The following is a 13,380-nucleotide window of genomic DNA, read 5'->3' on the forward strand; positions in this document are numbered from 1 at the left end:
ATATGAATACTAAAGGTGGGATGGTTTTCCATGCTGGGCTTGTTGGTGTGCATTTGATTTCACAACAGAAATGGATGTTAGCATTGTTATTTCATTGTTTAAATATTGCCCCAAATGATGTTATTGTAACATTTGAGAGTATTATATATATACATTTTAATTTTTATTTTATTATTATAAAACTGGAAGTTTGAGTAATTGGGTTATCAGCTCTTCAGAGTAACCAAATCTGGTTAGTTGGTTTGTTAATGTTTATAACACTTTGTTTTCAGTTAATCTTATACCTGTGGCGATGCTGACTTTCTCTTTAAATTTTCTGTAAATAAAAATTCCTAGAAATACGTTTTAATAAGCAACTAGTTGACTCTCTTGACTAATATGGTAAATTTGCCTTCTCTGACCAGATATTTGAAGAAAAAGTAATTCTTGGCTGGGCATGGTGGCTCAGGCCTGTAATTCCAGTGCTTTGGGAGGCCAAGATGGGAGGATCATTTGAGCCCAGGAGTTTGAGACCAGCTGGGGCAACATATGGAGACTCCGTCTCTACAAAAGGTTTTGAAATTATGCAGGCATGGTGGCACACACCTGTAGTCCCAGTTACTCAGTAGACTGAGGTAGGAGGATTGCTTGAGCCCAGGAGTTCAAAGGTTAGAGTGAACTGTGACCATACCACTCTGCCCCAGCCTGGGCAACAGAGTGAGACCCTTCTCTGGGGTGGGGGGAAATTCTTCATTTTTCTAATACAACATTTTAGTCTTATTTTATATTAAGTCTATTACTGCGTAAGTATTAGAATAATTTACCTCAAAGAGAAGTTTGAATCTTGTTCCTGATATTTGTCCCTTTCATTCTCCCTTAAATGTTGGTTAATATATTTCTTTTTACATGGAATTATAAGGACATTATTTTCAAATCTTTCAATTGATTATCCTTTTCTGAAATAGACTATTTGATATTGGCATACTACATTATGTCTATATTAATTCAAATAGAGAAATTTCTGTCATATGTTTTATCTAACTTCTTAAGTTACATAATTTTCAGTAGGACTGTTAAATAAATTCATTTAGATAAGAAGGTGGAGGTTATTCATTTTCTTGAATATTTATGCCAGTTTGTAGATGAACTGAGCCTTTTAGAGTAAGGGCATATCTTAGTCATATATGTATCTGCAGTGAATCATTTCATGTATCAGCTGTAGGTTGGAAAATACTATAACATCACCCTCAGGCAGCATGCAGCCCCTACTGTCACTAATATCCTCATCCTTTTTCACATTTCTGATATAGTGATTTTACTGCTGAGTCTCTTAGGGGGTCCTAATTGCTTTGCCTTATTTTATGTTTTAAACAGCTACACTAGTGATTCTTAGTCCAAGCTGGGTTGTGGTCCTTTCGAATTCCAGTATCATTCATGGAGCTTTAAAAAATCAGCTGGGCACAGTGGCACCCGCCTCTAGTCCCAGCTTCTCAGAAGCTAAAGTGGGAGGACTGCTTGAGCCCAGAAGTTTGAGGTTGCAGGGCACCACTGCACTCCAGCGTGGGCAACATATCGAGATCCCTATCTCAAAAATAAAGTACCCAGGGCTCTGCCCAAACTTAAGTAAAGTGAATCCTAGGTATGCGTGTGCATGTATTTGTGTGTGTACATTTTAGGGGTACATGAGTGATTTCAATTGCCCTAGAAATTGTGTTAAAACTTTTATTTTCCATATATCTGTGATTAACTACAACCATTTTTGTTTAGTTTCAGCAGTTTATAAATGTTATATGCTATTATTTTTTCCACTTACAACTTAATTCTCCTCTTCTCCCAAAGTCACCTTCTCCTCCTGTCCTTCCATCAAAACATCAAGTTTCCTATGGTTGGATAGTTGCTGATTCTTAAGTAGCAAATTTTTTATGAAGATAATTTGATAAGGGAAATTTTCAAGTAAAGTAGGCATTCATATTTAGTGATATTAAAAATATATTCATGTTTAACTAGAATGTGAAAATAAAGTGTTTCTTAAACTTGCTATCTTCAATTCCCCTCCTCCTATTCTTTTTTTTTTTTTTTTTTTTTTTTTTTTGGGACAGGGTCTCGCTCTTTCGTCCAAATTGGAGTGCAGTGGCATGTTCACAGCTCACTTCAGCCTCAGCCTCCTGGGCTCAAGTGATCCTCCCACTTTAGCCTCCCTAGTAGCTGGACTACAGGTACACACCACCACATCCAGCTAACTTTTTGTATTTTTTTGCAGACAGGGTCTCCCTATGTTGCCCAGGCTGGTCTTGAACCCCTGGGCTCAAGAGATCTGCCTGTCTCAGTCTCCCAAAGTGCTAGGATTACAGGCGTGACCTCCACACCTGGCCTGTGACTTCTTACTTCCCCCGTCATCACTACTGTGGTCTCAGCAATCATCACCTTTCAAATGGATTATTGCAGTGACCTACCCATTCTCGTCCTTGCCTCCTTGCAGTCTTCTTTCAACTCAGCATCCAGGGAGATACTGTTAAAAATATGCATCAGATCATATCACTTCTCTGCACATGATCACTATCTATTGCACTCAGAATAAAAGCTATGAAGCCCTACAGGATGAGCAGCTTCTCCCCCCAGCTCTTTTCCTTTTGCTTACCACCTGCTCACTGTGTTCCAGCCCTCCTGGCCTTCTTACTCTCTTACTTAAACATAGAAGGCAAACTTTAGGGCCCTTTTATTTGCACTAGTATTATTTTTTAGACTAAAACATTGAAGAACAGATAGATTAAGTAACTTGTCAAAGGACAAGTGGCAGAGTCAAAATTCTAACTAGAGGCTGGGTACGGTGGCTCACACCTGTAGTCCCAGCACTTTGGGAGGCCGAGGTGGGTGGATCACAAGGTCAGGAGTTCAAGACCAGCCTGGCCAACAGGGTGAAACCCCATCTCTACTAAAAAGACAAAAATTAGCGGGGCGTGGTGGCAGACGCCTGTAATCCCAGCTGCTCGAGAGGCTGAGGCAGGAGAATCGCTTGAGCCCGGGAGGCAGAGGTTGCAGTGAGCCGAGATCATGGCATTGCACTCCAGCCTGGGTGACAGCAAGACTTTGTCTAAAGGAAAAAAAAAAAATTCTAACTAGGAAGTTAGCGAAGCCCACAATGTTAACCACTACAGTATAATGTCTTCCTTTCCAGATTTTCATAATAAACCCTCTGGAAAGATATTTTAAGTGTATCTTGTAGCTTCACTTATAGCCCATGGTACAACACTGTGGGGGCCACATGTGCCTCAATTTGAGAGGGATGTAGCTAAAAAACCATTAATTTAAAAAAAAAGGCAACCATAGGGAAAGATAACACAGTAAATAGATAACAACAAGTAGAAATAACTTAAGGCTGGGCATGGTGGCTCATGCCTGAAATCCCAGCACTTTGGAAGACTGAGGCGGGTGGATCACAAGGTCAAAAGATCAAGACCATGCTGGCCAACATGGTGAAACAACATGGTATCTACTAAAAATACAAAAATTAGCTGGGTGTGGTGGCGTGCACCTGTAGTCCTAGCTACTCAGGAGGCTGAGGCAGGAGAATTGCTTGAACCTGGGAGGCAGTGGTTGCAGTGAGCCGAGTTTGTACCACTGCACTTCAGCCTGGCAACAGAGTGAGATTCCGTCTCAAAAAAAAAAAGAAGAAAAAAAAAGGAAAGAAAGAACTCTAAACAATAAAGTAACACCCTGGATAGAAGTAGAGAGCACTTTCGGAGGACACCTGAAAGTAAAAATAAAAAAACTTTCTGATGAGAGAAGTCTGTGGTTTGAGAGCTTAAATTAAAGCCTACCAAGAAAGCAGGTTTCTCCAGAATCTGCCCCTCAAATTGCTTAATAGCCTTCAGACAGCTCTAACAACCTTGATAATCACCTCCTTTAAACATACCTACATACATACAGAATTTTATAACATTTGTTTGACTACATAGTTTTGCATTATCTGTGTGTGCACACTGTTTTGGGATTGGTACTGTTCTCCAACTTTTCTTCTCCTTGTTTCTGTTTACTATGGAACTGGTATTGATCCAGATTGACCTATCACCCAGTGACACGGTCTTTTTTTTCTGAGATAGAGTCTCACTGTCATCCAGGCTGCAGTGCAGTAGCACGATCTCAGCTCACTGCAACCTTCACCTCCCGGATTCAAGCAGTTCTCCTGCTTCAGCCTCCTGGGTAGCTGGGATTACAGGCACATGCCACCACACCCAGCTAGTTTTTGTATTTTTAGCAGAGACGTGGTTTCACCTTGTTGGCCAGGCTGGTCTCAAACTCCTGACCTCAGGCGATCCGCCTGCCTCAGACTCCCAAAGTGCTGGGGTTACAGACGTGAGCCACCGCACCTAGCTCAGTGACACAATCTTGATCTAGTGTTTCATTCACTTAATTCGAGACAAAGGAGGCCTTTGCTGGAAAATACATCTTTTCTGCTTTTACCCTACGTAGTTCACAGACACTCTCTGCAGTTACTAAACGGGGTGGCCTGAGTAATCCTGATCTTTAAGCAAGGATCTTTTCTAAACTCTGAGTGGTATGGGTAAGAAAAAGAAAAGAAATATCTCTGTCTTCTGCAGTGAAATTGATTTTTCTAATGCTCCTGGAAATACTGTTTTAGAGTAGAAAAATAAGTGGAGCCAGGCACTAGAATCATAGGAAAATATTTTTTCCAAATTGAGAAGGGAACATACATACATATATAAATTTGGTAACCAAAATGCATTTTTTTCTTTTTTCTTTTAATCTACCATTTGAAATCTAAAATACTGTGATAAAAAGTGTCAAAAGTGAAAATTTGTTTATGAAAGGTATATTGTTTAATACACCCTCTACTATAGAGTGATCAGAAGCAAAAGAAGTAAATTAATGAAACATCAAGACCCCACTCATCTCAGCACTAAGTCTGTCAGCACCACCATCCTTCCTAAAGGAAATAAATTAAACTTGATTCCTTAAGGTACTACAGGAATCAGAGACAAAAGTGGAAAGAACAAATTAAGGTTGGAGAGAAATTTTCAGTTTAAAGTTTATAGATATGAAGAAAATTCTTATTTTACCCATTAAGAACAAATACAGAAGTGAAATTTTCTTGCTGGTAGTCAGTGGTCAGATATAGCTACATTTTTTTCCCCTTAAGTCATACCACCCAACTCTAGCTTCCAAAAAATGTTGAAAACTATCATTCAGCATATTCTGAGACATTCTAGTGTCTTCATAGTGGTATACCTGTTGTAACACTGGCAGCTTTTATAGGTATGGAGGACAAAGCATTCCAACAAATTTTCATGGTGGAGAGAAAAAGGCCTACTTTCTTATTTTGTTACAGAAGCCAGAAACTCTTAAAATAAACTAACATTGCTGCCAAATACAATTTCCACAGAACTCCATCTGTGGTATTGACTTAGCTGGTAAACTTTTTATTATTTAAAGAAAAAAAATTACATATATAAAATCATAAATATTTTTAATGATATTTTAATATGGTTTTTCCTCAGTTATGTTTAAAGTCCTACCATAGTGTTAAGCAGTAGCCTTGACTTTGAACCTAAAATAGAAATACAAGTAAGAAAAATTATGAGTTGAAAATTAGCTTCTTGGACTTTGTGTTTCTCGTTCCTTACCATTTTTCACTAGTACATCTATCCAAATCACAACACGTTTCTTTTTAATGAGATTTAATAAAGAATGTTTATTGTGGCACAAATTCAATGAGCAAGATACTCTTCAAAAGGAAATATAATTTTATTTAGTTCAGATTCTAAAACTTGTACTTTGTTTAACTTTATGTATCTTTTGATTGGAAATACCTTTTTGTTGTTCTTTGTTGACATTGAAATCACATTATTAAATAAAAGCCTACTGCAGTAGCACATGCCTGTAGTTCGAGCTACTCGGGAGTCTGAGGCAGGAAGACTGCTTGAGTGCAGGAGTTCAAGACCAGCCAGGGCAATGTAGCAAGACTTTGTCTCTAAAATAACAATAATAAACTCAGCAATTAAGATTAGTTGACATTGGACCACTTACAGAATATTTTTTTCAAATCAGCCCTACTACTTGTAGGTTCCTCCCAGTCTTAAGACTAAATACCTTTTTAATTTGGGGTAAATGTCAGAATTGGAAGAGAGTTTAAAGGGCATGAAGAATTCTACTCCAAAGGTTATCCAGTCCACATACCCATCCAGCCTATCAAGTGTAAATCCATTCTGTACTTTAAATTCTTATGAGACACAAACTGCCTCCTAAGGTAGCATATTCTGGTTTTGGAGAGCTCTACCTACTAGCTGGTTATTTCTTACATTAAATTAATACCTTTAAAAAGTATTATGAAAATAACACACTCAGTAAAAGAAATTTTAAAAAACAGAAATGCAATAAAAATGTGTTTCCTTTTAACCTTTGACTTGTCACTTCCTCCAGCTTTTCCCTTATTTAACTGTGAGAGGTATTCTCTATTAGCAGTTACTTATCCCCTTCCCATTATATTCACTCAATCCCCTTCCCATTATATTCCCCTTCCCATTATATTCATTCCCTTTATATTCACATACACATACATGTGTGTATATATGTGTATACACACACTGTTCTTAAAGCAGGAACACACTATACACATGGGTCTGTGAACACGTGGGATTATATAATATGCACATACTCTACAATATGTCTGACATTCACTAAATGAGAACAGTACACTTTCTTAAATATATTAAGTTACGTAAATCTATTATTCTTTAAAATTTTTTAATGTTTAGTCATTATTTTAACAGCTTTATTGAGATATAGTTAATATACAGTGCAGTTGACTTATAGTATACATCAGTTTTTAGTTGATTCACTGATATGTGCAACCATCACCCAGCCAGTAGAACACTTTCATCTCCTCTACAGGAAACCTCATATCCTGTAAGCTATCACCTCCCTATCCCATTACCCCCCACCCTCAGCACTAGGCAACCACTAATCTACTTTCTTTCTCGATAAATTTACATATTCTGGACACCTGATATAAAATGGAATCTGATCTTTCATGACTCATCTATGGTGTAGCAGCGACATGTTCTTTCCTTTTTATGGCCAAATACGCCATTATATAAATACACTGCATTTCATTTATTCATTCATCAGTTAATAGACATTTTGTTTTTTTCCACCTTTTCAGCAGTGGAATTGTTGCCATACTGTTTTCCAAAGTGATTTGTATTCTCACCAGCTGTGTGTGAGGGTTTTCATTTCTCCCCATTTTCAACAACGCTTTTATCTGACTTTGTGTTACTTGCCATCCTAGTGGCTGCAAAGTATTTAATTGTGATTTTGATTTGCATTTCCCTATTGGCTAATGATGTCAAGCATCATTTCATGTGCTTACTGGCCATTTGCATATTTTCTTTGGAGAAATGCCTATTCATATCCTTTGCCTACTTTTAAATTAGGTTATTCATCTTTATTGTTAAGTTGTATGAGTTCTCTGTATATTCTAGAAATAAGTCCCTTCCATGATGTGTAATTTTCTCCCATTCTGTGTATTGTCTTTTCACTTTCTTGATGGTGTCTTTTAAGCACAAGTTTTTTATTTGGCTGAAGTCCAAACTCTATGTATTTTTTCTTTTATTGCTCTTGCGTTTGGTGTCCTAAGAAACAGTTTCTAACTCTGAGGTGAGGTCATAAAGATTTACCCCTATTTTTTCCTCCTAAGAGTTATATAATATTAGTTCTTATATTCTAGTCTTTGATCTTTCATCCATTCTGATGCAATTTCTATATCATGGCATGAAGTAAGAATCCAACTTCATTCTTTTGCATGTGGCTATCCAAGTATCCCAGCACCATTTGTTGAAAAGACTTTTTCTCCTCATTGAGTGATTTTGGCACCCCTGTAAAAAACCAGTTGACCATAAACACGTGGGTTCATTTCTGGACTCTCAATTCTTTTCCATTGTTCTATATGTTCTTTATGCCAATACCATATGGTCTTAATTACTGTAATTATTTTATTATTAAATTGGGACATGTGAGTTCTGCTTGGTTTTCAAGATAGGCTTGGCTGTTTAGAGTCTCTTGAAATTCTAAGTAAATTTTAGAATAGTTGTACCCATGTCCAAGTGGCAGACTGTGAGATTACTAGGAGTGAAACTGCTGTGTCCAAGGATATATGTGTTTTTAATTTTGATAGATGTATCAATTAGGCTTGGTTATGTTGCAGTAACAAACCATGTCTTAAAAACAACTAAGATTTATTTCTAGCTCACATTTCCTGTCCCATATAGATTAGCTGGTGGCCTCTGTTCTCCATCACCCTCACCAAGGGACCCAGGTTAAGGGAAGCTCCATCTCTGTGCTTCCATGACCAAGGAAACATAGTGGGTGAGCAGTGGCTCCTTAAGCCTCTGCCTCAACGCATGTTACTCTGTAGCTAAAACAAAGCACACAGCCACACCTAATTCAGCAGGAACAGGGAGGCACAGTTCCACCACATACCTGGGAGACAGAGCGCCAGAAGAATGTGGGGAAGGACACTAATGACTGCCAATAAATGTTGCCAATTTCAATTTTGAGGCTGTCTCTAAAGAGATTTTACCAGTTTATGCTCCCATACTTACAAATGGGTAACATTTTTGGTAACATTTATAAGAATATTCTTTCCTCCTTCCTTTCCCCACTCATCATATTTTGTAGGTGGTTGAAAAAAGTATTATCTAGTCAGTTTAATAGGTAAAAATATATTGTTGCTTTAGGTTATTTAAATTTTCATCTTTTTCTTGGGAGCTTAATTTGCATATTTAAATACGATTGAGGTTGAACATCTTTTCATGTGTTCTTTTTCCAGCCATTTGTATTTCTCATCTTATGAACTTGCCTATTTCTGTAAAATGCCTAGTCTATTCTTTCTACTTTGTTACTACCTTTTAGTTAATAAAATTTTTCTGCCTTATAAATTTTTTACTTTTACATATTCAGACTTCTCAGAATTTCCTCTTATGGCTTCTGGGTTTTGTGTCTTATTTAGAAAGCCTTTCCATATTCCAAGATTTTGAAAAAAGAATAACAGAAATCTTTTTTTTTTTTTTTTTTTTTTTTGAGATCGAGTCTTGCTCTGTCACCCAGGCTGGAGTGCAGTGGTGCAGTCTCGGCTCACTGCAACCTCTGCCTCCCGGGTTCAAGCAATTCCCCTGCCTCAGCCTCCCCAGTAGCTGGGACTACAGGCATGCACCACCACGCCCGGCTAATTTTTGTATTTTTAGTAGAGTTGGGGTTTCATCACGTTGGCCAGGATGGTCTCAATCTCTTGACCTCATAATCCACCCGCATCGGCCTCCCAAAGTGCTGGGATTACAGCTGTGAGCCACTGCACCCAGCCCCAGAAATCTTACGGTTATTTTCTCTTTAGTATTACCTTGAAACCATATTGAACTGGTCTCATGGCATCCCTTCAAAACTTGAACATATCCTCTTTTAAAGTGTAAACCTGGCCAGGCATGGTGGCTCATGCCTGTAATCCCAGCACTTTGGGAGCCCGAGGCGGGTAGATCACCTGAGGTTGGGAGTTCGAGACCAGCCTGACCAACATGGAGAAACCCCGTCTTTACTAAAAATACAAAATTAGCTGGGTGTGGTGGCACATACCTGTAATCCCAGCTACTGGGGAGGCTGAGGCAGGAGAATCACTTGAACCTGGGAGGTGGAGGTTGTGGTGAGCCAAGATCATGCCATTGCACTCCAGCCTGGGCAACAAGAGTAAAACTCTGTGTCAAAAAAAAAAAAAAAAAGGTATAAACCTTTCTAAGCCATAATCACTCCCACGTCGCATAATGATTCATCCAGTTATATTGTTTTGAGGCTCTTTTGGTGCCTCTAGGCCTGTTTTCATTCTGTCTAAAATAAAAGTTTTAGATTATATCTTAATGCTTGTAAGATTACATGCAGAATCTTAATTATGTAAAATAAAGGCCAGCAAATTATTATCTAGCAAGAGGTCTCACCAGTTATGCTAAAATGACTAAAATTCATCTCTTAGTAAGTTCTTAAAAATAATTATAGAGATTAAGCATCATTCCTCATACTTTTGTTTTACATCTATTGCCCAAATTATGGGCCCAATTGCAGCACTGTTACAAGATCTGATTTCAAATTGCCTTTAAAAATGACAAAATAGTTTAAAAGTTTGCTTTAAAGTTATAATTGCCATCTTTGAATCTTTTATGACTCAGTCACCAAATAAGTGACTATGGTAATACAGTGATATATAAAACAGATGTGATTCCTGTTGTCAACAAAGTTACAGCCTAGAAAAATCTTGATTTATTTTATAAGCTGACATTGTACTTTCCTAGGTACAATGACTTAAGTATGACTTAGGCTTGTTCCTGATTTAGACATGTAAAATTGTCATTACAGACAAAAAACAAAAAGATACCAGAAGTAAGTACCTATTAGGTTTTTCAATAGCAAAATTTTTCCTTTTTCATTTAAAGAAGCCTAAAATCTTTGTATCTACAAGTCCCTAGTATATTTTCCAATGACATATGTCTTTTTTCAGTAAGCAAATTCTCGTGTTTTTGTTTTTAAACTTCTGGAGAAATTTGACATTATTTACAGTAAAAAAATAACTAAAATTAATAAAACTAACACCATCTGGAACTTCAAGAGTGTTTTTTAAATTTCAAATAAAATTGAGTAACGAAGAAATTTTCTCCATTGTTCGTGAGCTGACAAAAGTTGGGTAAGTACTGAGCTTCCTGTATAAACCATTTAGAATGCTTATAGCAGTGGTTTAAGAGCCCTGGTGCTTGAATTCACTTAGTACTCACTTATTTTTAACAACAACTACGAGAGAGTTGCATGCTTAAATTACCTTTATCCATTAAAATTTAACTTTGAAAGAGGATTTAAAAGATACTGAATATTTTTTTCTTTACCTGTAATTCCTTCATCATCTGTTCACTGCAAAGCCCAGTCATTTATCTGTTTTCCTTGGAATTTTTAATTTTTGTTGTTGTTGTTCTCTGCCTTTATCATATCCTTTCAGCATCTCCAAGATACCATCTGTTCATTTTTCCTGGAGTCTTCTCTTCCCTGTTATAAATTACAGTCACCATTCTTGGATCTTATATTATCTTCCTTCTTGGTTTATTCCTTCAATTTGCTAGAACATGTCTTTAAGTATTTTCCTAATGAGACTTGGGAGGTAAATTCTCTTAAGTCCTTAAATATCTGGAAATCCCCTCATATTTTTAGCTGGACATAGAATTCTTGGTTGAATATCATTTCTCCACAGAAAAATGTAGTGATTTCCTTATCACTGAGGAAATCTGATGTCAATATGATTCTTGTACCTTTGTATGTAATCTACTTTTTTTTCTTTCTGGAAATTTTTAAGATCTTTCTTTGTCTTTAGTAGTCTGAAATTTTACAATGGTGTAGGGGTTTTTTTTAATCATCCTGTCCCACATTTAGTGGACTCCTCCATTTTAGAGGCTAGTGTCTCCCTTCAGCCCTGGGAAATTCTTTTCTGATCCCCACTATGGTTTCTCCATTGTCTCCTTCTAGACCTCCTCTTGTTTAATTATTTAATGTCCTGAACGAGCTTTCTATCTATTTCTCGTTACATCTTCAGTATATTTCACGTCTTTGTCTTTCTTGGGGGTGTCAGGGACAGGGGCAGGGGCAGGGTGTCACTGTTGCCCAGGCTGTAGAGTACAGTGGTGCTATCTCAGCTGACTGTAGCCTCGACCTCCCAGGCTCAAATGATCCTCCCACCTCAGCGTCTGGAGTAGCTGAGACTACAGGCGCGCGCCACCATGCCTGGCTAATTTTTTAATTTTTTTGTAGAAACAGCATCTCCGTTTGTTGCCCAGGCTGGTGAAACTCCTGGGCTCAAATGACTCTCCCTCCTAGGCCTCCAAAAGTGCTGGGATTACAGGCATGAGCCATCATACCCGGCCCCTCCTTGTCTTTCCATTCTACATTTTAGGAGATTTCCTTAAATTTTTTTCCGACTCACATATGAAATTTTCATTTTGGCAGTGATGTTTTTAATTTCCGAGAGCTAGTTCTCTGATTCCTTTTCGAGGAAGATTGTTGTTTTATAGGTACAATAGTGTCTTAAATCTCTTAATGATATTAATCATTATTTAAGTTCTTGTCTCTCTGCTATGTTGTCGTCACTTAATCTGGATTTAGTTTTTTTCTTTGTTTATGCAGACCTTTCACATTCATATCAGATTTTCTTTTTTTTTGGCAGGGGGCGGGGGGGCGGGGGTGGACAGGGTCTCACTTTGTCACCCAGACTGGAGTGCAGTGACACGATATCAGCTCACTGCTACATCCACCTCCCAGGTTCAAACAATTCTCCTGCCTCAGCCTTCTGAGTAGCTGAGATTACAGGCACGCGCCACTACCACCTGGCTGATTTTTGTATTTTTAGTAGAGATAGAGTTTCACCATGTGGGCCAGGCTGGTCTTGAACTCCTGACCTCAAATGATCCACCTGCCTTCATATCAGATTTTCTTCAACTATGAGGTGATCCTTAAACCTACAGCTACCTTCCCTTTAGGATGGAGAGAGGTTGACTGTTCGATATACAGATAGCTACTTAAGCCTCTGTGTTCTGGCCCTTTCCTAACTCCTGCCTTCTGTTGTTACCTGCATTTTCCAAAGTCAAGGTTTCTGCAGGGCAGATGAGTTGCCATTTTGTCTACAGCACCCTCCTTGTCCATGAGACTTCAGCTTTCTCCACTCCTTCATTCAGCTGTCATTTCATCTGCTTCTAGCCTTCCAGAAACTTGTTGACTTCTGTTGTGAGTTAATTGCCTTATTTTTCTTAATTGTTGGTGGATTGTACCTTTTTCATTCATACTTCATTTTTATGGGGTTTCAGGAGACAGAAGATTTTTTCATTTAGTGGAGGCTAATTAGAGCAAAAGTGTCTCTGCTGTTTAATGATCTACTAACATTGTTTCATAATGAGTCTAATCACATTGTTTCATAATGGACAAATATTGGGTATTATTTTGTAAACTCAAGGTTAAACTTGCAGACAAAACTCACAGCTAGAGAAGAGTTTCGACTTTAGCTGAATTTTTACAGCGATTTTTAGAAATTCACTTTGACCCCTTTTTTTCCCTGTAGTTCATCTTTCTCAGATTCCTATCTAAAAATCTCAAACCACAAATGAAAAGTGAACTAAACACATAAAAATTCAGCCACTTAGAAGAAAAAATTGCTAAGAAATAGAGAACCACTTTCCTAGTATATTCATAGCATTTTTAGTTTGTTTATAACAGCCATACCTAGACAAGTCAACCAACTAAGTATGTCATTTCTAAGTAATATAGTCATTATAACTCTAAAATTTTGTTTAAAGTGGAAAGAAATGCCTCATA

At 37.7% G+C, this 13,380-nt stretch overlaps 1 protein-coding gene across 13 annotated transcripts in view; it reads left to right on the plus strand.

Moving 5' to 3' along the window:
• The window catches only part of TAB2 (TGF-beta activated kinase 1 (MAP3K7) binding protein 2), a 93,000-nt gene that overhangs the window by 61,424 nt on the left and 18,196 nt on the right, over positions 1 to 13,380 (plus strand). The window lies entirely within an intron of this gene.

Source organism: Pan paniscus, chromosome 5 (assembly GCF_029289425.2).
Source record: "Pan paniscus chromosome 5, NHGRI_mPanPan1-v2.0_pri, whole genome shotgun sequence".
Classification (NCBI taxonomy): Eukaryota; Metazoa; Chordata; class Mammalia; order Primates; family Hominidae; genus Pan; species Pan paniscus.